The sequence below is a fragment of the Triturus cristatus genome, chromosome 5_1, assembly GCF_964204655.1.
Source record: "Triturus cristatus chromosome 5_1, aTriCri1.1, whole genome shotgun sequence".
Lineage (NCBI taxonomy): Eukaryota > Metazoa > Chordata > Amphibia > Caudata > Salamandridae > Triturus > Triturus cristatus.
Window position 1 is genome coordinate 352,867,806 of NC_140587.1, and position 25,147 is coordinate 352,892,952.

Consider the following 25,147-nt stretch of genomic DNA (forward strand, 5'->3'; position numbering starts at 1 on the left):
CTGGATCCGATGACCCTACAAGCTCCGCCTCTATCAGCCAAGATGACGTCAAGGACAAGACGATTTTGAAGCACAACAATCCGCATAGCAGACTGCTCTTCTGTTAAATTGCCTAAGGCGGAAATAGTTTCATTCACTACTGCTTCAAGGGTTCTAGTTAATCTACGTATCAGCTTACTATTGGTAACTGTACCTATATAGGGAAAGATGCCTTTATTGAAATCTACATACTTGTCCCATGCCGTCTCAGTATAATCGACAATTGGGAGATCTCTCCGCTCTCTATTGTGTACTAAATGAATATTTCTATAATAATCAGGAGGAGCTAGGAAAACAGGTGGCAAAAGGAATGCAATGTAGCAGGTACCATCCCAATCTAGAGGTAGACGCATATATGCAGTCTGACCACATATAAAGTAGGAGTGGCGATAAGCTCTGAATGAAGATTTGCCTTGATCACTGAATTCTACTGTAGTAGTACACTTACTATGGCCCATATGTATGGAACCAACCTTTCTTACACACAATTCACCCTTCGCTGGGAATACTGACATGGTGGGTAAGACTAGTTCAACTTCGGATACGACATTTAGAATCATGAGATTAGGTGTAAAATTACCTAATCCATATACTTCATTTTCTAGATCAGTTCCTGTTCTTTTGGGGCGACCCTCCTTGTCAGGATAGCAGACCTTGAGTAAAACTAGGTTCAGGTTTCCCCATACCCACTGATCTTGGTAAACTGCTGTGTCTGAGTTTATGGAATTGATTAATCTAAACCATGCTCCACAGGAGCCATTATGTGTAAATGGGTGCGGAAAGAAAGGCAGGACTCCTTCATAATTCTGATAGGGAGGGAGCCGGCCACACACCCAACAATTAGTGGCATTACTAGTCTGATGGGAATAATGTAACATACTAATGAAAGTGTTATTGCGCAGCGCAAGTCTATAAGACAATTCATGCGGAGGTAAGTCACTAAAAGAATGTTCTGCAATAACATTGTGAACATTGCTGGCAATAGGGAAATATATGTGCAACAACATACTTGTAATAATTATTAAAAGACTTAAGGAAAACAAAATTAATAATGTCACTATACAATGGCTACGCAGTGATTTACAATACGCCTGTCGTTTCATCATTTTTCGCGACTGTCCATGATTCAGGTCTAGAGGATACATGTCAGAGACAGATTCAACCGCTTCACCTAGGAGAGGACTTAAACAGTCAAACCGTCTGACGTTCTAGGCCTCAACTTAACTTTGTAAAGTTCTGTTTCAGTCTTTTCAACCAAAGGAAGTTTTGAATCAGTCTGTGAGGGAGTGCAGGGCACAATGTCTATATCCGAGTATTGTCCATGAAATTTCTTGATATGACTTGAATGAATCCAACCCTTGCGGCCCTCGATCTTCACGGCTGTTCTTGTGGTCAGCAGAACCAACTTGGGTGTCTTCCACCTGGGCTCCAGCTGAGTCTTTCGGTCGAAATTTCTCACAAATACAATATCCCCCGGAACTACGTCATGGGGTTTCACCTCAGTGTTGTCGGGAAATGCTGCAGCTACCTGTGAACGACAAGATTGTAGTGCAGACATCAAGGAAGCCAAATAATCTGTCAGCATATTACAGTCAACATCAGTTATTTTGCGTGGTGTGGGCGTCCCCCACATATTTGGTGGTCTGCCGAAGATCACCTCATACGGGGATAGCCCTGTTCTAGAGTGTGCTACCATTCTCATGTAAAAAAGTGCAACTGGTAATGCTACTATCCAGTCGACCCCTTTCTCTCTGCATATTTTGGACAGTCTGATTTTCAGTATCTGATTATGTCTTTCTACGAGACCTGCTGCCTCGGGGTGTCGAACACAGTGGAATTTCCACTGATATCCTAGCAGAAGTGAAACATGTTTCATTAATTCGGATGAGAACGGCTGGCCGTTATCTGAGTAGACAACACGTGGTAAACCGTATCGTGGGAAGAATTCTCGAACTAACTGTTTGGCAGTGGTCGGGGCAGTGTAATCTGAAACCGGGTATGCCTCCGTCCAACGGGACAGAGCGCAGACAACTACGAGAACATATTTGAATCCTCGACATCGTTCCATCTGGATATAATCCATCTGGAGGACTTCAAAAGGATGATCAGGAGGATGAAATCCACCCTGTTCTACGGGAACGCTTTTTCCTGGGTTAAACTGACAACAGATCATACAGGTACGGACTTTTTGCTTTGCTGCTGCTCGTAAATGTTTATTGAACCAAATGTGTTGAATGCTGTCTAGCATAGCTTTTTCTCCGAGATGTGCTGGACTATGTGTAGTGTTAATTATAACTTGGACCATTGAATCAGGAAGGAACCACACAGACTTTTCCTTCATCATCCATCCCTGGTCCGTTTGGATCCCTCCTAATTCAGTCCATTTCTTTATTTCGTCTTGTGTAGCATGTGTCTGTATGTCAATTACGTCAAGAGTAGGATCTTTAACTGTCATACAATGTGTCGGTATCGGGACTATTGTCTTTGTCATGTCGGGAGTTTGAGTTTGAGCAGTCTGTTTAGCTGTTCTGTCGGCTAAATCATTGCCTTGAGAAATGATATCAGTAACTTTCGTATGAGCTTTACATTTCATAATTGATATTGCAGTAGGTAGATGTATTGCATCTAATAAGGCATGAATGAGGGGTCCGTGCTGAATGTGGGCACCGTGGGAAGTTAAATAACCTCTCTCTCGCCACAGCACGCCGAAGTCATGTACAACTCCGAATGCATAACGTGAATCAGTGTATATGTTGACTTTTTTACTTGTGGCTTGAATACAGGCTTGTGTCAGAGCGATGAGCTCTGCGGCTTGAGCTGACAAAGTATTAATACGATTGGTTTCAATGACTTCTGTATCTGTTGTGACTGCATAAGCAGCCACTAACTCTCCTGTATTCGTTCTCATACATGAACCATCTACATACAACGTCAGGTCTGGATCTGACAATGGGACATCTGTCAAGTCTTGTCTGGGTTTTGTCGTTATAGTAATAACTTCAATACAGTCATGAGCTAGTGGGTCTATTCCGGTTACTGGCAAAAGTGTGGCAGGATTCAATGTGTTACAGCGTCTGATTTCTATATGTGGCTGAAACAATGTAAGTTCATACCCTGTAAGTCGTGCTATAGTCAAGTGCTGTGTTTGCGTTCTATTCACAAGGACTTCTACTGTGTGTGGTACTTGAACTGTCAATGGATGTCCTAACACTATGGCATCGCTTTGTCTGATTGCTAAAGCTGTCGCTGCTACTGATTTCAGACATGCAGGCAAAGCCTGAGCTACGGGATCTAATGTACTAGAAAAATAAGCACATGGTTTGTGTGCTCCTGCTTGTTCCTGTGTGAGTACTGATAAGGCAGTACCTTCGCGTTCTGTAACAAAGAGTGTAAACTGTTTTCTGTAACATGGTGTTGCTAAAACAGGTGCTTGACATAAAGCTTTCTTTAGGCTTTCAAAAGCTTGTGTATGTTCCTGAGTCCAAGGGAGAACAGTCGATGTGGCTGCCTCCTGTGTTGTCAACTGAATGAGTGGTTTTGCTAGAAATGCATATTGCGGGATCCACTGTCTACAGTATGAAGTGAGGCCTATGAAAGCCCGCACCTCCTTTTGTGTCTTGGGTATTGGCATGTTAGCTATTAACTGAATGCGGTCTGGTGTAAGCTGCCTTCCCTCCTTGGACAGCGAGTGTCCAAGATAAACAACTCGCTGGACACAGAATTGCAGCTTAGAAGGGGACACCTTGTGCCCCTTTTCCGCTAGAAATTTTAAAACTGTCAGTGATGCTTTTTCACATTCTGGTTCGCTTCTTGCGGTGATCAGCAAATCATCGACGTATTGGAGCAGAGCAGTGTTAACTGGCATGTGGATACTATCTAGTTCTCGTTTCAGTGCTTGGCTATAGATGCTGGGGCTTTCTGTAAATCCTTGAGGTGCGCGTGAGAATTTAAAGCTACGTCCATTTAAACTAAATCCGAATAAATATTGGCTTTCCGGATCTATTGGGACGCTGAAAAAGGCATTCTTGAGATCGATTACAGTGAAGAATGTCGCTTCGGAATCAATAGCTGTCAGTAATGACGAGATATCTGGGACCACAGGGAATTGTGGCACAATGCATTTGTTTAACTCGCGCAGATCAATAACCAATCGATAGACTGGCGGGGCCTTAGGATCTGTTCGTTTAAGAATCGGAATTATTGGCGAATTACATACATTGGAGTCCGTTTCCACGACTACTCCTTGGGCAATGAGCTCGTCAATTATTTGCAGTAAAGCCACTACAGCATCTGGTGGTAACTTGTATTGTCGCATTCGTGGTAGCACCACTCCTGCCTTTAATGTGACTCGATATGGTGTGATATTCATGCGTCCAACATCAGTAGGGCCTTGTGCCCATAGATGTGTAGGTAATGTCTGTAGTCGGGGATCCATGTCTCTAGACACATAATGACCTTTAAAATCACGTAAAAACAACCTTACTCCTTCCGGAGAACAACATATTATGGCTCCTAGAGCTTTCAACGTTTTTATTCCTAGCAAGTTTTCTGGACATGATTTAGTAAGCAATAAATCTGTAGTTCGGGTCAGAGGTCCTATCGTAAGTGGCAGAGGTTGTGACACTTCATTAACAATAGGTTTTCCAGAAAAACCAAGGGAAATATTCTGTGAGCCTGAGAGGGGTGCCCCTGGAACTTCACTACGTTTTATAGTTGTTCGACTTGCCCCTGTATCGAGTAGAAATTTTCTATCTTGGCCTAATAATTCACTATGTACATAAGGTCCTTCTTGGTCTACTGGGATTTCAATAAGGGGTAAGTCAACTTCCCTCTCTAGGCTAGTTCATGCGTAACGCTGATACTCAGGATATTCATACTGTGCGGTCTGATACATTTGCCGTGTTGTTGTCTGTGTGGCAGCAACAGGCAACGGTGGTGCAGCTGGTACAAACTGTATTGGCTGTTGTGCGGCTGGCATGGCCTGGGCATGCTGCGGAGCTCCTTGTTCATTCTGATCTTGTCTAAATGGCCGTAATCTTTCTTGTGTTTTACCTATGCTGATATTATGTTTCAAAACTGGACAATCGTGTACGTAATGACCTGGCTTTTTACAATAATTGCATGTCCCTTTTACAGGTCCTGCTGAATCGGAATGTGTCATACCCTTTTTATGTCCTTCAGCTGGAACTGTCTGGGAAACTAGCATTTTCATTTTCGTGTCTTTCATGCGTCTGTGTTCATGTTCTTGTTCCTCTCTAATTCTATTGTGATGGTACTGTAACATTTGTAACATTTGTGATCGAGTGTTACCTTGCCAGGTACTCTCGAATTTTAATACTCTATTCTTTACTGGTGGCAGGGCATTTTCTACTAATTTTGTTACAAACAGATGTGGGTATGATTCGCTACTTGCTTTTATGCCACTATTTATACCAAAACATTTTTCAAATCGGGCATAGTAATCACTAGTGTCTTCATCTTGCTTCTGCTTACAGGCTGAAATTGTACCCCAATCTTCCTTTTTTGTAGTTAATAAACGTGGCAGTACCTGTACTAATAAACCTGGCAGTGCTTTAGTTTTATCCCCAAGTCCTGCTCCTGCAGTTCGGGCCTTTTCTTCTGCTTCTAACACTGACCATTCTATCTTTTGGTCTCCTACTTCCCACTCTTTTTCCTTGAGTTTCTCATAAATACCAGCAGGCATTAATACCTTTAATATTGTCATAATGTCGGGATAGGTATACTCTCCCATGAGTAACATGTCTTTAATTTCTCGGTGAAAACCCGCTGGATCTTTGTTATGACTGGGTACCACTTTTTTCATTTGTAACAATTCTATTTTCGATATGGGCGTATATACAAATACACGTTTGAACTCGTTGTCCTCGCCTTTTATTGGGTGCACTTCTCGTAAGGGATTCTGTCTATCCATGTGATACGTAGTTCTTTCCTTGACGGGCAATGAGACACGGTCTGAACATACAAAAAGAATATACCGCTTTCTTGATTCTAGAATTTCTTTAATTAATTTAGTACCAGAACCTCTCCATTTATTCATAAGTAATTCAGTCAGTATGTCAGGTAAGGGACCAGGGTCCGAATGCTGACTCCGATATAGTATAATGAGTTGTTGAATCATATAAATCCCAGCTAACCTCTGTTCGTCTGGGGTGAGATTCAAAAATGTGCGTACTACTGTATCATCACTATATTTTCCGGGACTGTCCACCCAATGGACAGCTGCCCTGGCTAAATCTTGTTCATCCATGGAATCGAGAAAATGATAACCCCTTCGTTCTTGGAGTAGTTTGTCGGCGGTTTGGAACGAATGCTCGTTAGACCTTATATGGACTATGGGTGTTGGGAAACCCCTGTTATTGTCTGGACATATCGGGCGTATCGGGTCAATGAGACATCTCGTACTAGTATAAGATCTTCTTTTACCTACATAGGCTATAGTTTCTGACTGTCCTGTGGGCGGTCCTGACCCTTCTTCCTCGCTTTGTTCGAACTCGTCTACCTCTAATCTCTCTTCGTGTAGGCGTTCTATTTCTTTACGGATCTTTCGGCACATGGCTATTATACAATTTTGTTTATCATGTCTCCCTTCTGATATATTCTGGCTCCATCTTGTAAGAATTTTCATTGCTTCCGGGTCTACCCCCGGTCGGTCTTGATTTCTGATCACGCAGTTTATGAGGAAACGTAACAGTTCCCCCTGTATCTCTACTTTCTGGTATTCCATAGCTCTGTTAATACATTCTGGATCTCGCCCTGTTTGGACAAAGTGATATATTTTATCTAGATGCTCAGTCATTCCTGGTAACTTTCCTAAATACACTGCGGCTCGTCTGATACGCAATGATGCCAGGGTCATTTCGTCCTCTTTACCGGGCACCGGATCATATCTGCAATCTATAAGAAGTTCCTTAAGCGCACGGGCACTTATGAGTTTCGGTGTACGTGGATGTGCTGACTCTTGAAAAGTAAGTTTATTTATTCTGGGTGGCGTAGAAAAAATGTTGCTAGCACCTCCCGCAGCCCCATCTGGGGTGTCGGGCGTGAAAGGATTCGTCGAACGTGACACAGCAACTACAGGTGTGGACACAGCCATAGAAGTAGCTGTAGGAGCGGATACAGAAACAGATGTGCTTGCCGGAACTTGTGACTCGATTTGTTGCTGTAGGGATACGGGCACTGGATCTTGGCGTTGAACCTCCCTGGTATGCGGTCTATGTGGGGCGGAATTAGCATACTCGGGAGCTGCGTCATCTAAATATGAGGAAAGAAAAACATCTTCTGCGGTTCTAGGATGCCCCTTAGGATGTACATTTATTGGGAACAATGGGGGTGGCAAGTCTTTCGGTATTTCTGGAGTAGCCTTAGGTAATCCTTCGGCCAGAAGGGGATACATACCATTCATAAGGGCATTTCTTTGTCTGTCTACTTGTTCTGATTTCACTCGGATACCTTCCTCAATAAATAGATTCTCTCGAACTTTATTTGAACTTTCTTTATTCTTTTCTTCCTGTCTACGTGCTTTTTCTGTGCGTCTATGAGATTCTTTACGCCATAACTCAACGGCGTCTTTCTGTGACTGTCTGACTTTCCTTTTCCATAACTCTTCTTCTACTTTCATGATGCACTCTGCATCCCAGGTTCCCGCTGTGGGCCACCTCTGACTTTCTGGTAATCCCTTGGTGTAGTCTACCCATAAATCAAGAAATAATATAGCGTCTAAGCCATGTTTGTGATACATAAAGTGCCCTGGAGTGTCCCTAGGAGGAATAGGAACGGCTTCTTCGAGAACCCCTTTTCTGGTAGTGATCTGTCTTAATTTCGAAAAGAGCGGCATATTGAGAACTGACCCTATACTTGACTTTGACCAACTGACCTAATACTTGGGTTTGAACAGACTTAATACAATAAACACGATAACGAACAGTCATTCATACCACGATATTCAGAACATACTTAAACACATTAAACATTTGAACATTAAACCTTTAACTGAAACAACAATGATGATCGTCTGCATAACTAATCACCAAGCTTAATTCTTGACAATAACTAGATACTTCGGAATACTTGATATACTGCTAAACAGTACAGATACACTGCTAAAACAGTGCAGACCGGATTTGTGTACCCAAACCCGTCTTGACCGGCACAACCTATGTGCACGTCAGAAATGCCTCCCCAGCAATGGTACTCACCGGGTAGCTTCGGAAACGGAAGGCCTCAGTAACTTGAACTTGAACCGGACTGGACTCGACTCGACTCGTCGGACACTGGGCTTGACTTCGGACTGGTGGGTCTCTGTGTACCTCGGATCTTGCTCTCTCAGCTAGGCTCTGGTCGGGATACTTCGCACTTCTCACCGCCTCGTCTGGGTGTTGATCGCAGTCTCAGTCGCCCCCGCTTGACCGGAGGGAGATACAGGAAATCCTGCTGGTACGCGTTATTGTCCGTCCAGCTGTGGCAGGAGACCGGGCCTGCAACGCACCGCCGGCGCGTGAGATGAGAAAGTGTCCCTGTTCGGGCGCCATTCATGTGGTAAATAATTTTCCTTTACCGGGACTGAATTTGATACATAAACATAATAAAATAGCTCAATAAAATGAGAGGCAGAATCCGTGGTATTAGAGGTTCGGAATGGGCTTTATTCCAATAATCGATTATAATCGGATGCTTCAAGTTCCATCACCCCGGAGGTTCAGGAAGTGAAGTACATACATTATTGACATGAAATGACTTTTATAGTACATATATTACTATGAAGCGAATGCAATAGGCGTAACAATTGATAAGGAAAATGACGAGTTGTCTGCGTAACAAAAAATGGGTGGAACAAGGGGTAAAACGGAACATAATTGGTTATGATGTCACCTATAGGTGGATCTATAAGATAATACTTGGCATAGATGCGCGCGCAGCAGCATGACATGTAACTAAGGGGTGAAGGGGACTTGACATTTAGCTCTACATGTGGAGACAAGAAGTCTGAGGGGTCAAGTCAACCTAATCCCAAATCATATCTAACATCCTATGTTTAAAGAACTATGTTATCCATAAAGAAGGACTCTCGGACAGAATCTATTCTATACTGACTGTGCGTGCGTGTACAAGCGTCTAGGTGTCTACACTAAATGCGAGGGCAGGAATCTTCCATAGTAACAGGACTATGAATTACTTGCATGAGGGCAGAGAAGCCGGGCCCTTTGCTTGGTAACTGGAAGAATGTTTATTTAAACTACTAGGCAGGAATGCATCGGCTGAGGGGGAAGCAGATAACTCGAAGGTGAAATACAGTTCTTGGCAGAGAATAGGCTGATGTCAGGCTGTGAGCCGCGCAGAGAATGAGACAAAGTTCATGGTCACAGATGCAGGCTCACACTGGAGCTTTCAGAGGCAGAAGGCAAGAAGAGTTTGATGACAGAATCAGGGCCTACTTGCCTGGACTGAAAAATGGCATAAGTGAACCATATAAAGGCGGTGGCCTTTCGTACTTAGGAATGGAATATCCGGCCTATTCATGGCGGATCTGACAGAGGACATGTTGACGGTGGACGCACATGTGTTTGCGTCTTTATAACTGGAACTGGAGGGAACATACATGTACTTGTGACATGCACATAGAACCGTTGGGGTCCAAGATAGGGGACATAACTGACCAGAAAAATCCATATTTCCACAGCGTGCTTACCTATGAATGGCTCCTTGTGTGCAGCTGAGGCCCGAGTGCTCCTCATACGTTGGGTACTTGGTAGCTTTGATTTTTACGCGGTGACCCAGCCGCGGGAGGAGCACCACCCTGAGAGAAGTGGGGGCCATGCGGTCTTTATTATTGGGCCGATATCGTGGGGCAGCAGCCTACGGATCTTGCACGAACCACGCACAGCGAGGCCCATCTGTGGGCTCGAAGAAGTTGCCAGCTGAACATTTGCGCAACGTAAAGCACTACAAGTCCCATAAGCCCATCCAGGGCGTGCATCCATGCATTTAAGGGGGTGGGGCCTTACGCGCTCTTTTTCAACTGCCAAAGCCTCTGAAGAGAAGTGGGGACACTTCCAAACGCGTCAGGCATCCAGGGCAGTTTGAACAGTGAAAGGAATCGTTGTGGTGGAGGCGTGCTTACCTATGAATGGCTCCTTGTGTGCAGCTGAGGCCCGAGTGCTCCTCGTACGTTGGGTACTTGGTAGCTTTGATTTTTACGCGGTGACCCAGCCGCGGGAGGAGCACCACCCTGAGAGAAGTGGGGGCCATGCGGTCTTTATTATTGGGCCGATATCGTGGGGCAGCAGCCTACGGATCTTGCACGAACCACGCACAGCGAGGCCCATCTGTGGGCTCGAAGAAGTTGCCAGCTGAACATTTGCGCAACGTAAGGCACTACAAGTCCCATAAGCCCATCCAGGGCGTGCATCCATGCATTTAAGGGGGCGGGGCCTTACGCGCTCTTTTTGAACTGCCAAAGCCTCTGAAGAGAAGTGGGGACACTTTGAAATGCGTCAGGCATCCAGGGCAGTTTGAACAGTGAAAGGAATCGTTGTGGTGGAGGCGTGCTTACCTATGAATGGCTCCTTGTGTGCAGCTGAGGCCCGAGTGCTCCTCGTACGTTGGGTACTTGGTAGCTTTGATATATATATATATATATATATATATATATATATATATATTCAGTGAAAAAACCATAGGTTTCACACATGTTATAGTTAGCTGGACATTTTACTCGTAAAAAACCAATGAAATTGCCCCGTTATAGTTAGTTCAGCTAACTATAACTCGCGCGCCCGCAATGCACTGCTGATGACGTCACATATTACATCACTCATGGCATGGTCAGTGACATCACTCATGACATCACTGATGACATCTCAAATGACATCACTGATGACATCACTGATGACATCATCCAGTGAATGTGGGTTTTTCTGAAAATTAAATATGTTTTATATATGTATATCTCAAGGTCGATGGAAGAATAAATGGGTATATAAGTGTCTAAATGGATGATTTGTTTTTGAAAAATTGATTGTGTAACTGACTGATTAAGTGTATCTCTCACTTTGTGTATAAGTGGCTGCATGGGTTGGTGAGTAGCTACATGGGTGTCTATATAGGTTATTAGTTGTTTTTTTGAGTATCAGTCTGAGTGTCTGCATGGTACGGTGGGGGGTATTACGTAGTGCATAGATGCATGAATGAGTGACTCACTGTTTGTATGTGTTGAAGACAGCATGTGTGCAGGACTGTATGGGTGGATGAGTGTGTGTATGGGTGTGTTAGTGAGTGAATGACTGTCTCAATAGTGTCTTCAGGAGTAACTACATATGTTTTAAACTAGTATATGTGAGTATTGGTGTATATATGTGAGTATATATGAGAGGGAGAGATTGAAAGAGTTCCTGTATGAATAAGTATGTGTTTCTATAAGTGATTGTTTAAAAGACTAAGTATGTGTAAGTTTCCGTAGAAGTAAGTATGGTGGTGTGTGTATTACTGTATATGCAAGTAAATGTATGTTTTATTCTTTTTTAGCATGAGTGACTATGTGTGTGAGTAACTCTATGGATGAGTGGCATTGTGTAACAGGATGTATAGATGTATGAGTACATATGATGAGTGAGTATATGTATGAGTGACTGTGTAGGACTGTTGGTGAATGAGTGGATGTGTATGTGGATCTTTAAATTACTGATGAGGTTGTTGTAACTGGTATTGGTATGTCCATTGTTTTGAAATTTTTAGTCTCTATTTTTGAATGTGTGTATCAAAGATTATATTAAGGTGAGAGGAGGTCTGCCACTCTATCACAAGGATGATGTCATCAGTGATGTCATCAGTGATGTCATTTGAGATGTCATCAGTGATGTCATGAGTGATGTCACTGACCATGCCATGAGTGATGTAATATGTGACGTCATCAGCAGTGCATTGCGGGCGCGCGAGTTATAGTTAGCTGAACTAACTATAACGGGGCAATTTCATTGGTTTTTTACGAGTAAAATGTCCAGCTAACTATAACATGTGTGAAACCTATGGTTTTTTCACTGAATTTCTAAGGTTTTTTAAATGCTAATTCCTAACTATAACGTGTGTGAAACCTATGGTTTTTTCACTGAATTTCTAAGGTTTTTTAAATGCTAATTCCTAACTATAACGTGTGTGAAACCTATGGTTTTTTCAGTGAATTTCTAAGGTTTTTTAAATGCTAATTCCTAACTATAACGTGTGTGAAACCTATGGTTTTTTCAGTGAATTTGCAAGGTTTTTTAAATGCTAATTTTTTTTTTTTTTTCTTCATTTTTTTCAAACATATTTTTAATTTAATTTTTTACCTTTTATAAAGACTATGCTTCATTTTTTAAAATCATTAAATATTTATTTTATATAAATTTTTTTAAATAAACAAGTAAAATTTATTTCTAGATTTTTTTTTTTTGTTTTTTTTTTTTTTTTATAGTACGCGTACCGTAAGCTCACGGTAAGCGTACGGTTTACGCAACGTCCGTAATCTATCTACGCTGCTTGCGTATAGTTACGTACTTTGCGTAGCGCGCGTACTGCGCGTGGGACGCGTGCGCGCTTACGCAACACGCGCACGTTACGCGGAAGTGCCGGGAAATGACTGTTATGCGCATGCGCGCAAGCGCGTGTCTTTTTTACGCGCACGCGTACTTTTTGCCGTAAGCGCACCGTAAGCGTACCGTAAGCGTACGGTAGGTCATGTGATCATGAAACACAACTTTTGATTGGTTGAAACTACTTTCAGTTCTAGAACTCTCCTACACCACACCCATTCCCCTCATTTCTGCTTGTGATCCCTTGGGAGAAGGAGCTGGTTTGTCTTTGGGATACGATGGCAGAACAGCAGAGCTCTTCTGAGAGTGAGGCTAGCACCAGCAGCACTGTCTTGAGGCAGAGAGCGAGGAAAGTAAAGCCTTCTTATGTTTGGGATTATTTTACTTTTCCAGAAGGCCAGCAAAAGGTGAATGCACCCTTAGTTACTTGCAAGCTGTGTAAGCGTGTACTTTCTAGAGGTAATCCTGACAGGAAGTATTCCTTTGGGAATCACACCATGATGAGGCACCTCAAGGATGTACACAAAAGGACACATGCTCAACTTTTTGGAGGTAACTCTTCAGAAAGACGAGCCAGTACATCCACAGCAGCTCAGCCTGGACCATCACCTGCAGAGCTTACTCCTTCTTCTGCAGCTCAGGTGAGCCCTTCATCTGTGGGGGGAGAATCTCCTTTTGCTGGCCCTCTGGAAATGAACCCTCGATTTCGGAAGGTTGATATTCATTGCACATTTTGTAAAGCTCTAATTTGTTATAGGGAGACCAGTGTTTCCCTAGTGAATAACAAAATAGATCAGCACATTTGTAGCTTTGAATGATTTTCCCATGGTTCCTTTCCTCTGTCCCTGCATGAACACAACGGTTCTTTTAAGAGCCAACCTTATCTTTCATCTTTTTTTTACATTTTTTTTAAAAAACTTTTTTTTTTTTTTTTACCGTACGCGTACGGTAAGCGTACCTTTTTTTTATTTTTTAAAAAAAACACTAAAAATCATTTTTCACATTACAAGGTCCTTGAGAGACTACAATTATTACTATTGACTTACCATACTCACTGAAAAAAATATTTATTCATTTGTTTTTTTAAAAAATAGTTTTTTAAATGGTTGTAGTTTACGAAAATTTTCTATATCGATCTGAAAAAAAAGAAAAAAGTATTAATATTTTTAAACCATTTTATAATACAGTACACATATTTACATTTTTTACCAAAAAATATTTTTGCCTTATTTTTGCTGTTTTCAGAATATATTGCATTTCACTATAAATTGTGAAAGCAATTGCATTCATCATTTTACAGCGGGCAAAAAAAAATAACAATCTCAAAGATTGTATTAAAAAAGCCCAGAATCTCTTCTCACTTAAACTTATCATTACAGAAATGCATATTATTCTAAAAAAATATCATCTAAAAACAATACTTTTTTCTTTAAAATACCGTCTGATATTTTTGTTTCAGGAGTATAATCACAATATTATATCTCAAATAACTCCAAAATACATCTGATTTTATTTCCTTTAGGCCAAATTGTATTTTTTTTTTTCCCTGGAATAAATTTCCAAGGGAAAACCATTAAAATTCTAAAGTTTAATCTGTCCAGATCTCACCGATTCTCTGTAACATTTTGGTTCACAAAAATTTTTTGAATAATTTATTTAGTCCACAATAGAATTGGTTACTTTTCCACATGGCCAAATAGTAATTTTTTAAATCATTTTTGTAAAAATTTCCAATGGCAGTCCAATAGCATTCCAAAATTTAAAATGTGCAGAAGTTACCGATTATCTCTAAATTATTGGTTTTTCAAAATTGCATTAAAAATTTAAAAAGTCCACATTACAATTGGTTATCTTTCCTTTAGGCCAAATGATAATTTTAAAAAATATTTTTTCTACAAAATTGCAATGGTAATCCAGTAAAATGGTAAAATTATTTTGTCCAGATCTTGCCAAGTCTCTCTAAAATTTAGGTTTCAGAAAGATTAGATAGGAATTTGCTAAATCAAAAGGCAAACGTTGTTTGAAAATCAATTGGGAATCATTACACAGTGTCCAGCCTTTTTCACATTTAAGATAAACTGTGTAATGTCCAGAAGTAACAGTAGGTCCATCATGGAAAATTATTGCAACAGTTACAAAAGTTTTTCCTGAAATTGATAATTGCTGTCCTGTAAACTTCTTTATTAAAGTATCCAATTTTGAACCATCAGCTCTACATCGTTGCATCATTAAAATTACATACTGTCCGTATTCCCTTAAAATTAATGTTGAAAACATGTCAGAATTACACTCACCACATTTCATGCTATGATTAGCATCTTTAACTAATTTTGCAAAAGTGACTGTTTTACTCTCTGGCAATGTCAAATAAATAAACCTTTCATTATCAACAATAGAGCCACATATATTATAACAATTTTCACAACTATGTTCCCATTTATAAGAGAGACCAAAAAAAATGTCAATGGGAACTCCTTCTTCTTCCACTACCTGAAGAAAAAACAACAAGAATTCCTGTGCGTCTTGCTGTACATTTTGAGAAAACTGTGTTCGTCCTGAACATACATCTAAAAGTTTTCTAATGTCAGTAGCACTTTCTATTTGAGTTTTATCTTTACTCAGCTTTTGAAAAAGGAGACTGAGCTCTGAACAGAATCTTTTTCCCTGATTTACTATTATCTGCTCTTGCAAACTTTCCAGATAAAATACAACATTCAGCACTACATTAGCGTAGCAGTTGACACCAGAGCTATTTTCAAAATGACATCCTACAACCTGTTCTTCATTTTCCTTATTCTTTTTGCTTGCAATTACATCACTCCTCTTTTTTTTCCTCTTCTCTACATCTTCATTACAGATATTCTCATTTCTCCTTTTACGAGAAACTACACGTTTCTCCAACACAGGATACTGACCTAAATGAGGAGCATAGGTTCTTCTTAATCTATTATACTCCTTTACACAGTTTGTATCAGCACTAACTTTTGAATCATCAAAGTCAATCATGAATAAACCTGATAATGTTTTGACTCGTGACAAAGCTACATATGCCATACCTTCTTTGAACACAGTTGAACCAATGTTCACAAATGCACAATCTACAGTCAATCCTTGAGACTTGTGGATAGTTACAGCATATGCTAGTGAAAACGGAAACTGCTTCCTACGTACATATAAGTCTTTCACAAGCATGAAACGAACTGAACAACGACAAATGTCTTTAACTTCCTCTATGTGATCAAATTTTATTTTTAAACATTCAATTCCATCTTTTTTCTGATAATTAATAAAACCCACAACTCTTCCCATCGCTCCATTCACTAAGCCTTTTTCAACATCCAAATTTCTCCTTAAAAACACTCTACAGTTCATGCAAACATATAGATTTTTTTCTAATCCTGCTGTTTTGGAGATATTCTTCTCTAGTGAGTCCAATTTATTTTTCAGTTTGCCTGTTACTGTGACAGTAATTCTTCCATCCTCAATTTTGTCCACTGCTTCCAATTTCATGATGTCTTCATTTTCCAATTTCAAAAGCTCCTCATTAAATATTGAGCATTCACGTAGAGTTGGCATTAAGCAGATGACACTTTTGTTTTCTGCAATATTCTTGTATATTTTCTCTGCAACTATTTCTTCCTTTGGAAATAAGTTATGTAACAGCCGACTCTGTAATGCTTTTTTGCCAACTTCTGTGAGTAGTCCAATTCTGATATCTTTCAGAATACTTCCATATTCTTCATCGTTTGCTTGCCTCATATTAGTTGTAAGTTCCTTGTACTCAAAGAAGGACCAAATATTTGTATTTCCAATGCTTCCCAATGACTTCTTCGTGTCTTCAAGTGTCACAGTATTAAACACTGGTTGTCCTTTAACTGGAGTAAGTTGCAAAAGATCCCCAAAAACTATGACGTGTTTTCCACCAAATAACACGTCATAGTCTGTCTTCAAAATTTGCTGCATTCTTAAATGCACAAAGGCAAGCATTAAGTTTGATACCATGCTCACCTCATCAATAATGAGAACTTGCATCTTCTTCAATACTCTTGACACTTCTAAGGATGCTTCTCCAGTTAGCTTGTTGAATTGTATTTTGTTCTCATGCTCCACTGGTAACATTAGCAAACGATGTAAGGTGATTCCTTTTATGTTATATGCTGCTAACCCAGTTGGAGCAGTAACCACACAAGACAAAGTAGAATCCGTTTTTTGCTTTAGGTAGCTTCTGATGACTTTAATTAGGAAACTTTTTCCAGTGCCAGCTTGTCCGCTTACATACATCCTGATTGGATGAAATGATGTGCATGAGCACTCTTTTTTGATATGTAGAAATCCGTGATCAATTTTGTTTTTGATCTCTTCATAAATTTGTTGCTGCTCTTGATTCAGTTGTCTTTCCAAATTTTCTAAGTCTATAAATTCTTCTTGAGCTTGATTCATAGCCGTTTCCACTTCATTCATGGCTATTGATGCTTCATTTTCAACGATTGGTTGTCCTAGGGGATCTTGACTGTATGTTCCTGAACTTTGGCTGTCCTGAGAACTGTCTCTAGCTATTTCTGCTGCAATTGTAGTTTCCTGTTCAATTTCTTCATTTAACATTTGCAGATAAGTTGAGAATGTACTGCATTGTATGCTGTCTTTGCAAGCATTAAAAGAATCTTCATAGCTCTGGAATTCTCCCAGTAGTTCATCCTCTGTACGCCATGGTTTAAACAACTGTAAAAGAGCCAAGTAGTAAAATTCTTTCTTGTCGGTAGTGTCGCAACTCAGCTTCCGGTGATTTATCAAACTTCCTTTGGTTTGCTTCACCAAACATCCTTCTTCACCAACAACTTTATATTTTCCACTGTTGATGTCTTCTGCAGCTTTCCGTGAATAAATGTAGTTCTGCAGCACTTCATAGAGACACATGTTCTCCAGATGATGACTTCTCTTGGGATAATATGTGTCCAACATGTTTGTTTTCAATATGTCTGTACTTTCTGGGTCATTCTCAGCCAAATATTCAATTTCTCCAACAGATTTCAGTACCCGATTTCTCATTGCTGCAAGGCCTAAACTTGCCCAAATTATTCTTCTTGACTTCGAGTAGAGACTTGCAGAAGATAACCTATCTGAACATTCGTAGGATCCAATTTCTCGATGCGATAACATCTTCAAACTGAAACTGTACAGCTTCTTACTGACAGTCTTCTCGTGAGAAATCTCTTCCCACATTTCCTTCAATTCTGTTTTTTCTGATTTCGTAATGTAAGACGTTACATATCGAGCAACAGCAATGGAATTGTCAGCAACATACTGTATATCCATGTTAGCGTTCCACATGGATAAAATGACTGGGTTGTAGTCATTTATATTTTTTGATTCTTCTTTTCTTTTAAGGTTGTAGGTATTCTTAGGTGATTTTCTTGTGATAGTATGTCTCACAGCTGACATAAAACTGTTGACTCTTCCATTTGTAAGAACAGGTCTAGGAAATCCAAATCGACATTTAGTGTAGTATTTTTCTTTGCTCTTGTATTTCTGTCGACAGTATTTTCCACACCGATGACTTTGGAAACGTAGAACTTGCTCCTTTAACTTGTTCTCTTCTGTGCTTTTAGGTATAGCACATGTTGCATATTCTTCAATGTAAGATAACACTGCTTCATCAGTATCTGTTCCAAACTTTGGGGCATCCTTGATCCACAGCAGCATATGAATATGAGGAGCACCTCTTGCCTGGTACTCTTTTCTCCAAAAGAAATCCACTACTTCTCCAAGGGGTGGATTTTTTTTATTGCAGATGAAGGACATCATAGCCTCAAATCTATGATTGAAATATCTGCAAACATTAACCGGATCCAATGAGCACAGTTCTCCTGCTGTCTTGTATTCGATGTTTTCAATGTTTGAATTGGCCTCTCGTAGAAAATCCAGTAAATCATCCCAAGCGTACTCGGCGCAGCTTAGGGTAAGGAACCATGTTGGTGTTCCTAAGTTGCGTAACATGCATTTTAGTTCACCATGGCGTCGGTACCAATATTCATTTGTCCCACGCTGACAAGCCATCAGATTGATCAGTTGTGTTTCCAAATGATCATCTCGGTGCTGCACTTTCTCCATAAAATCCTTAGCAGACACATTTTGTAAATGTACTCCACTTTTTAAAATGTGATTTACTGCATAAGACAGTGCAGACAAGTCGCTTTCAAATAAAAGATGGAACAAATAAGGGATACTTTGTCGAAATCTGGGATCTTCAGCATATAGTCTTGTAGTCCGATACTCAGAAGCTGGAATCTGTTCTGGACGTTCATCGTATCGTCCTCCTTTTCCTGTAGGAAACAGCTGGGGAAAACATCGAGCTTCCAAGCTCTCCTCCCATACACTCACGGGATTTCCTTTTGCTTTCTTCATCTGAAAGAGATCAATATTGTCTCCCATAACTTCTTTCGAATGGAGAGGATGTATGCTAAAATGTTCATAAATTTCTTCTTCCTTTGACTTGTCCACTTTTTCAATTTGTCCAGTTGGTGTTTCTGTGTCTCCTTGTAAATCTTCTTCTTCTTCTTCTTCTTCTTGTATATAAATTGATTCATACCATTTGTTATTTTTTTTCAAATACAAATTTGCTCTTTGTACTTTCCGCACATCTACCAGCTCCTGCCAAATCTTCTTATTCTTTGTAGGGACACCATTAACCAGAATAATTAATGGTTCAGTTTCCAAAGTATCTGCATCAATAGTTTCCATATTTTTTTTCAAATCCAAGGGCAAATACACCACTCTACCTTTTAAACCTCTCAGTAAATCTGAAGGAGGTAATTTACCAGTTTTGGGCTCCATACGTACTATGGTCTGGAACGGATGAACACATTGAATGAGTATAGACTCATATGTATTTAATTCAGAAAGTTCAGCAGGAATAGCATCCAATTCTAAATTATTATGTACAGCTCTGGTCGGCATTCTATTTTCCTCTAACTTGTTGTAGCAGTATTTACAAATACGCTGATCTTCACCCAATTCAAAACAATTTTCAAGAAATATATATGTGGCAAAATCCATCCACTTATAATTATCTTCATTTTCACTCTTTCTGTAGAGATCAACATTCCTAGTTTGGTTTCTATAATGAGTTCTGCGGCAACAAATACAAGTAACATTTGGTCTTTCATTAGAGACTATTGCAAATTTTGTTATGTGATCATTAAATGTGTTACTTACAGAGGGTTCTACATTCTCTTCCACTTCTGCCTCATTTACTGTGTCCTTCTCTGCACTGTTTTCTTCAGGACCAAAGTAACAAAACTGAATTTCATCAACAACCTTCTCTACATCTGATACCGTTCCTCGGAACAGAGCCCTATTCAATTCATTTAACTTTATTGCTGGACTTTTGGCAAAATACAACCGTCTCACAAACTTTCTCATTTCAGTATGATGAACAGCCAGCATCCTAAAATGATGGAAAACACTATTGCACACTTTTCTAGATAGACAAGCAAGAGAATGACCCTGCAAACCAGTATTCTCTCTCACTCTGCATGGATCCAGACTTTGAAGCACCTTAATCTTTTGTTTTACACTTTTTTTACTATATTCTCTTAGAAACTCTCGAAATCTGTCAATAGATTCCTGACGCACAGTGCAAATACTACTACAATTCCAAGTGTACACTGGGGCTTTAGGACGTCTCCCCATTGCCTCATCTGCCATCACTTGTACCTCATCTCTTGGAACCATTATCTCCTTCTCCATTATGCAACCATTTTTTACTTCGTATGAACGACCTCTGGTGTCAACTGCATGCAGCAAACTATTACTTTGAAAATAGCTTTCTTCATTAAAAAAAGGTTCACTACTTGAACTATGCATCCACTTTCCTAAAAACACTTTACAAAAGTTTGTTCTGTTCACTACTCTTTTGCTTTTGCTTTGTGATTTCAGTACATTAACCATTTTATCTAATGTACGCATCCTATTCAAAATTAATATGAATAGTTTCCTTTTTAATTCTAATGCTTTTGCTGCAATGGCTTCAATTTCTTTTTTTCTCTTATAATATTTAGCCTTTTGCTTATATTTCTTTATATCCTTTATCAAATTGGACATAACTCTTCTCTGAAACATTTTTCTACGTATCTCTTTAAATGCTGTTTTTCTGTTTATGTTAAACTTTTCAATTGCAGAAGGTATATTTGCATTAACTAAATCCTCAATTTTTTGCTGTTCTGTAGGTTTTGTTACATTTTTCCGAGAACAGACATTTTGTACATTTTTGTTTGTTTTCAATATTTTGTTTAGGAAATGTTTTTTTTGCTTACCAGAAGATTTTTTCTTTTTCCCAACATCAGCATCTTCTACTAACTTTGGTCCTCCAGTTGTCCTCAAATATAGTTTTTTTTTTAGCGTTTTTTGAACTCGAGATTTTGTAGGCATCTTAAATTTTGTTCACTGTTCTTCAGCAGTACCTGAAAAAAACTAAAAAAAAAAATCCTTTATTGTATTTAAATATATTACTACATTTCTTTTCACAACAGTCACAAAACGAAATTTCTTTGCCATTTTGAATGCACACAAACTGCTCTTTTTTTAAAATTTATTTAAATGCACATGTCCAAGCTTTTTTTTTTTTTCAGATCACCACCGTGTGCATTCTCTGTGACTGCCTACACTCCAGCAGGGGCAACCAGCCTTAGTGATGCTGAATATATTTGCATTACAGACTTAAACCTGAAAACCCCACTCGCTTCTAATTACTGTGCATGACTATACATGGCAAGCACATGGGTGTGTGCTAAGCCTCTGCTTTTTCCCCCAAAAATTCGCTCCTCTTTTCCATCTACTGCAACTGTGAAATCACCAGAGGAAGACGCAATAAATTTCTGCCTATAATTCTTCTATGCACACAGAGTCATGTTATCACATTAGTGCCAAAACGAAATTTCTTTGCCAATTTGAAAGCACACTTACTGCACTTTTTTTTTCGGGCCAAGTGAAAATCTCTTTTTACACTTTGAAATCACTTTTACAGACTGACACATTCTGAAACCTTTTTTTTAAATTTATTTAAATGCACATGTCCAACCTGTTTTTTTTTATCATTCCACCACCGTGTGTATTCTCTGTGACTGCCTACACTCCAGCAGGGGCAACCAGCCTTAGTGATGCTGAATATATTTGCATTACAGACTTAAACCTGAAAACCCCACTCGCTTCTAATTACTGTGCATGACTATACATGGCAAGCACATGGGTGTGTGCTAAGCCTCTGCTTCTTCCCCCAAAAATTCGCTCCTCTTTTCCATCTACTGCAACTGTGAAATCACCAGAGCAAAACGCAATAAATTTCTGCCTATAATTCTTCTATGGACACAGAGTCATGTTTTCACATTAGTGCCAAAACGAAATTTCTTTGCCAATTTGAAAGCACACTTACTGCTCTTTTTTTTTCGGGCCAAGTGATAATCTCTTTTTACACTTTGAAATCACTTTTACAGACTGACACATTCTGAAACCTTTTTTTTAAATTTATTTAAATGCACATGTCCAAGCTGGTTTTTTTTCAGACCACCACCGTGTGTATTCTCTGTGACTGCCTACACTCCAGCAGGGGCAACCAGCCTTAGTGATGCTGAATGTATTTGCATTACAGACTTAAACCTGAAAACCCCACTCGCTTCTAATTACTGTGCATGACTATACATGGCAAGCACATGGGTGTGTGCTAACCCTCTGCTTCTTCCCCCAAAAATTCGCTCCTCTTTTCCATCTACTGCAACTGTGAAATCACCAGAGCAAAACGCAATAAATTTCTGCCTATAATTCTTCTATGCACACAGAGTCATGTTTTCACATTAGTGCCAAAACGAAATTTCTTTGCCAATTTGAAAGCACACTTACTGCTCTTTTTTTTTCGGGCCAAGTGAAAATCTCTTTTTACACTTTGAAATCACTTTTACAGACTGACACATTCTGAAACCTTTTTTTTAAATTTATTTAAATGCACATGTCCAAGCTGTTTTTTTTTCAGACCACCACCGTGTGTATTCTCTGTGACTGCCTACACTCCAGCAGGGGCAACCAGCCTTAGTGATGCTGAATGTATTTGCATTACAGACTTAAACCTGAAAACCCCACTCGCTTCTAATTACTGTGCATGACTATACATGGCAAGCACATGGGTGTGTGCTAAGCCTCTGCTTCTTCCCCCAAAAATTCGCTCCTCTTTTCCATCTACTGCAACTGTGAAATCACCAGAGCAAGACGCAATAAATTTCTGCCTATAATTCTTCTATGCACACAGAGTCATGTTTTCACATTAGTGCCAAAACGAAATTTCTTTGCCAATTTGAAAGCACACTTACTGCTCTTTTTTTTTCGGGCCAAGTGAAAATCTCTTTTTACACTTTGAAATCACTTTTACAGACTGACACATTCTGAAACCTTTTTTTTAAATTTATTTAAATGCACATGTCCAAGCTGTTTTTTTTTCAGACCACCACCGTGTGTATTCTCTGTGACTGCCTACACTCCAGCAGGGGCAACCAGCCTTAGTGATGCTGAATGTATTTGCATTACAGACTTAAACCTGAAAACCCCACTCGCTTCTAATTACTGTGCATGACTATACATTGCAAGCACATGGGTGTGTGCTAAGCCTCTGCTTCTTCCCCCAAAAATTCGCTCCTCTTTTCCATCTACTGCAACTGTGAAATCACCAGAGCAAGACGCAATAAATTTCTGCCTATAATTCTTCTATGCACACAGAGTCATGTTTTCACATTAGTGCCAAAACGAAATTTCTTTGCCAATTTGAAAGCACACTTACTGCTCTTTTTTTTTTGGGCCAAGTGAAAATCTCTTTTTACACTTTGAAATCACTTTTACAGACTGACACATTCTGAAACCTTTTTTTTAAATTTATTTAAATGCACATGTCCAAGCTGGTTTTTTTTCAGACCACCACCGTGTGTATTCTCTGTGACTGCCTACACTCCAGCAGGGGCAACCAGCCTTAGTGATGCTGAATGTATTTGCATTACAGACTTAAACCTGAAAACCCCACTCGCTTCTAATTACTGTGCATGACTATACATGGCAAGCACATGGGTGTGTGCTAAGCCTCTGCTTCTTCCCCCAAAAATTCGCTCCTCTTTTCCATCTACTGCAACTGTGAAATCACCAGAGCAAGACGCAATAAATTTCTGCCTATAATTCTTCTATGCACACAGAGTCATGTTTTCACATTAGTGCCAAAACGAAATTTCATTGCCAATTTGAAAGCACACTTACTGCTCTTTTTTTTTTGGGCCAAGTGAAAATCTCTTTTTACACTTTGAAATCACTTTTACAGACTGACACATTCTGAAACCTTTTTTTTAAATTTATTTAAATGCACATGTCCAAGCTGTTTTTTTTTCAGACCACCACCGTGTGTATTCTCTGTGACTGCCTACACTCCAGCAGGGGCAACCAGCCTTAGTGATGCTGAATGTATTTGCATTACAGACTTAAACCTGAAAACCCCACTCGCTTCTAATTACTGTGCATGACTATACATGGCAAGCACATGGGTGTGTGCTAACCCTCTGCTTCTTCCCCCAAAAATTCGCTCCTCTTTTCCATCTACTGCAACTGTGAAATCACCAGAGCAAGACGCAATAAATTTCTGCCTATAATTCTTCTATGGACACAGAGTCATGTTTTCACATTAGTGCCAAAACGAAATTTCATTGCCAATTTGAAAGCACACTTACTGCTCTTTTTTTTTTGGGCCAAGTGAAAATCTCTTTTTACACTTTGAAATCACTTTTACAGACTGACACATTCTGAAACCTTTTTTTTTAATTTATTTAAATGCACATGTCCAAGCTGTTTTTTTTTCAGACCACCACCGTGTGTATTCTCTGTGACTGCCTACACTCCAGCAGGGGCAACCAGCCTTAGTGATGCTGAATGTATTTGCATTACAGACTTAAACCTGAAAACCCCACTCGCTTCTAATTACTGTGCATGACTATACATGGCAAGCACATGGGTGTGTGCTAACCCTCTGCTTCTTCCCCCAAAAATTCGCTCCTCTTTTCCATCTACTGCAACTGTGAAATCACCAGAGCAAGACGCAATAAATTTCTGCCTATAATTCTTCTATGCACACAGAGTCATGTTTTCACATTAGTGCCAAAACGAAATTTCTTTGCCAATTTGAAAGCACACTTACTGCTCTTTTTTTTTTGGGCCAAGTGAAAATCTCTTTTTACACTTTGAAATCACTTTTACAGACTGACACATTCTGAAACCTTTTTTTTTAATTTATTTAAATGCACATGTCCAAGCTGTTTTTTTTTCAGACCACCACCGTGTGTATTCTCTGTGACTGCCTACACTCCAGCAGGGGCAACCAGCCTTAGTGATGCTGAATGTATTTGCATTACAGACTTAAACCTGAAAACCCCACTCGCTTCTAATTACTGTGCATGACTATACATGGCAAGCACATGGGTGTGTGCTAAGCCTCTGCTTCTTCCCCCAAA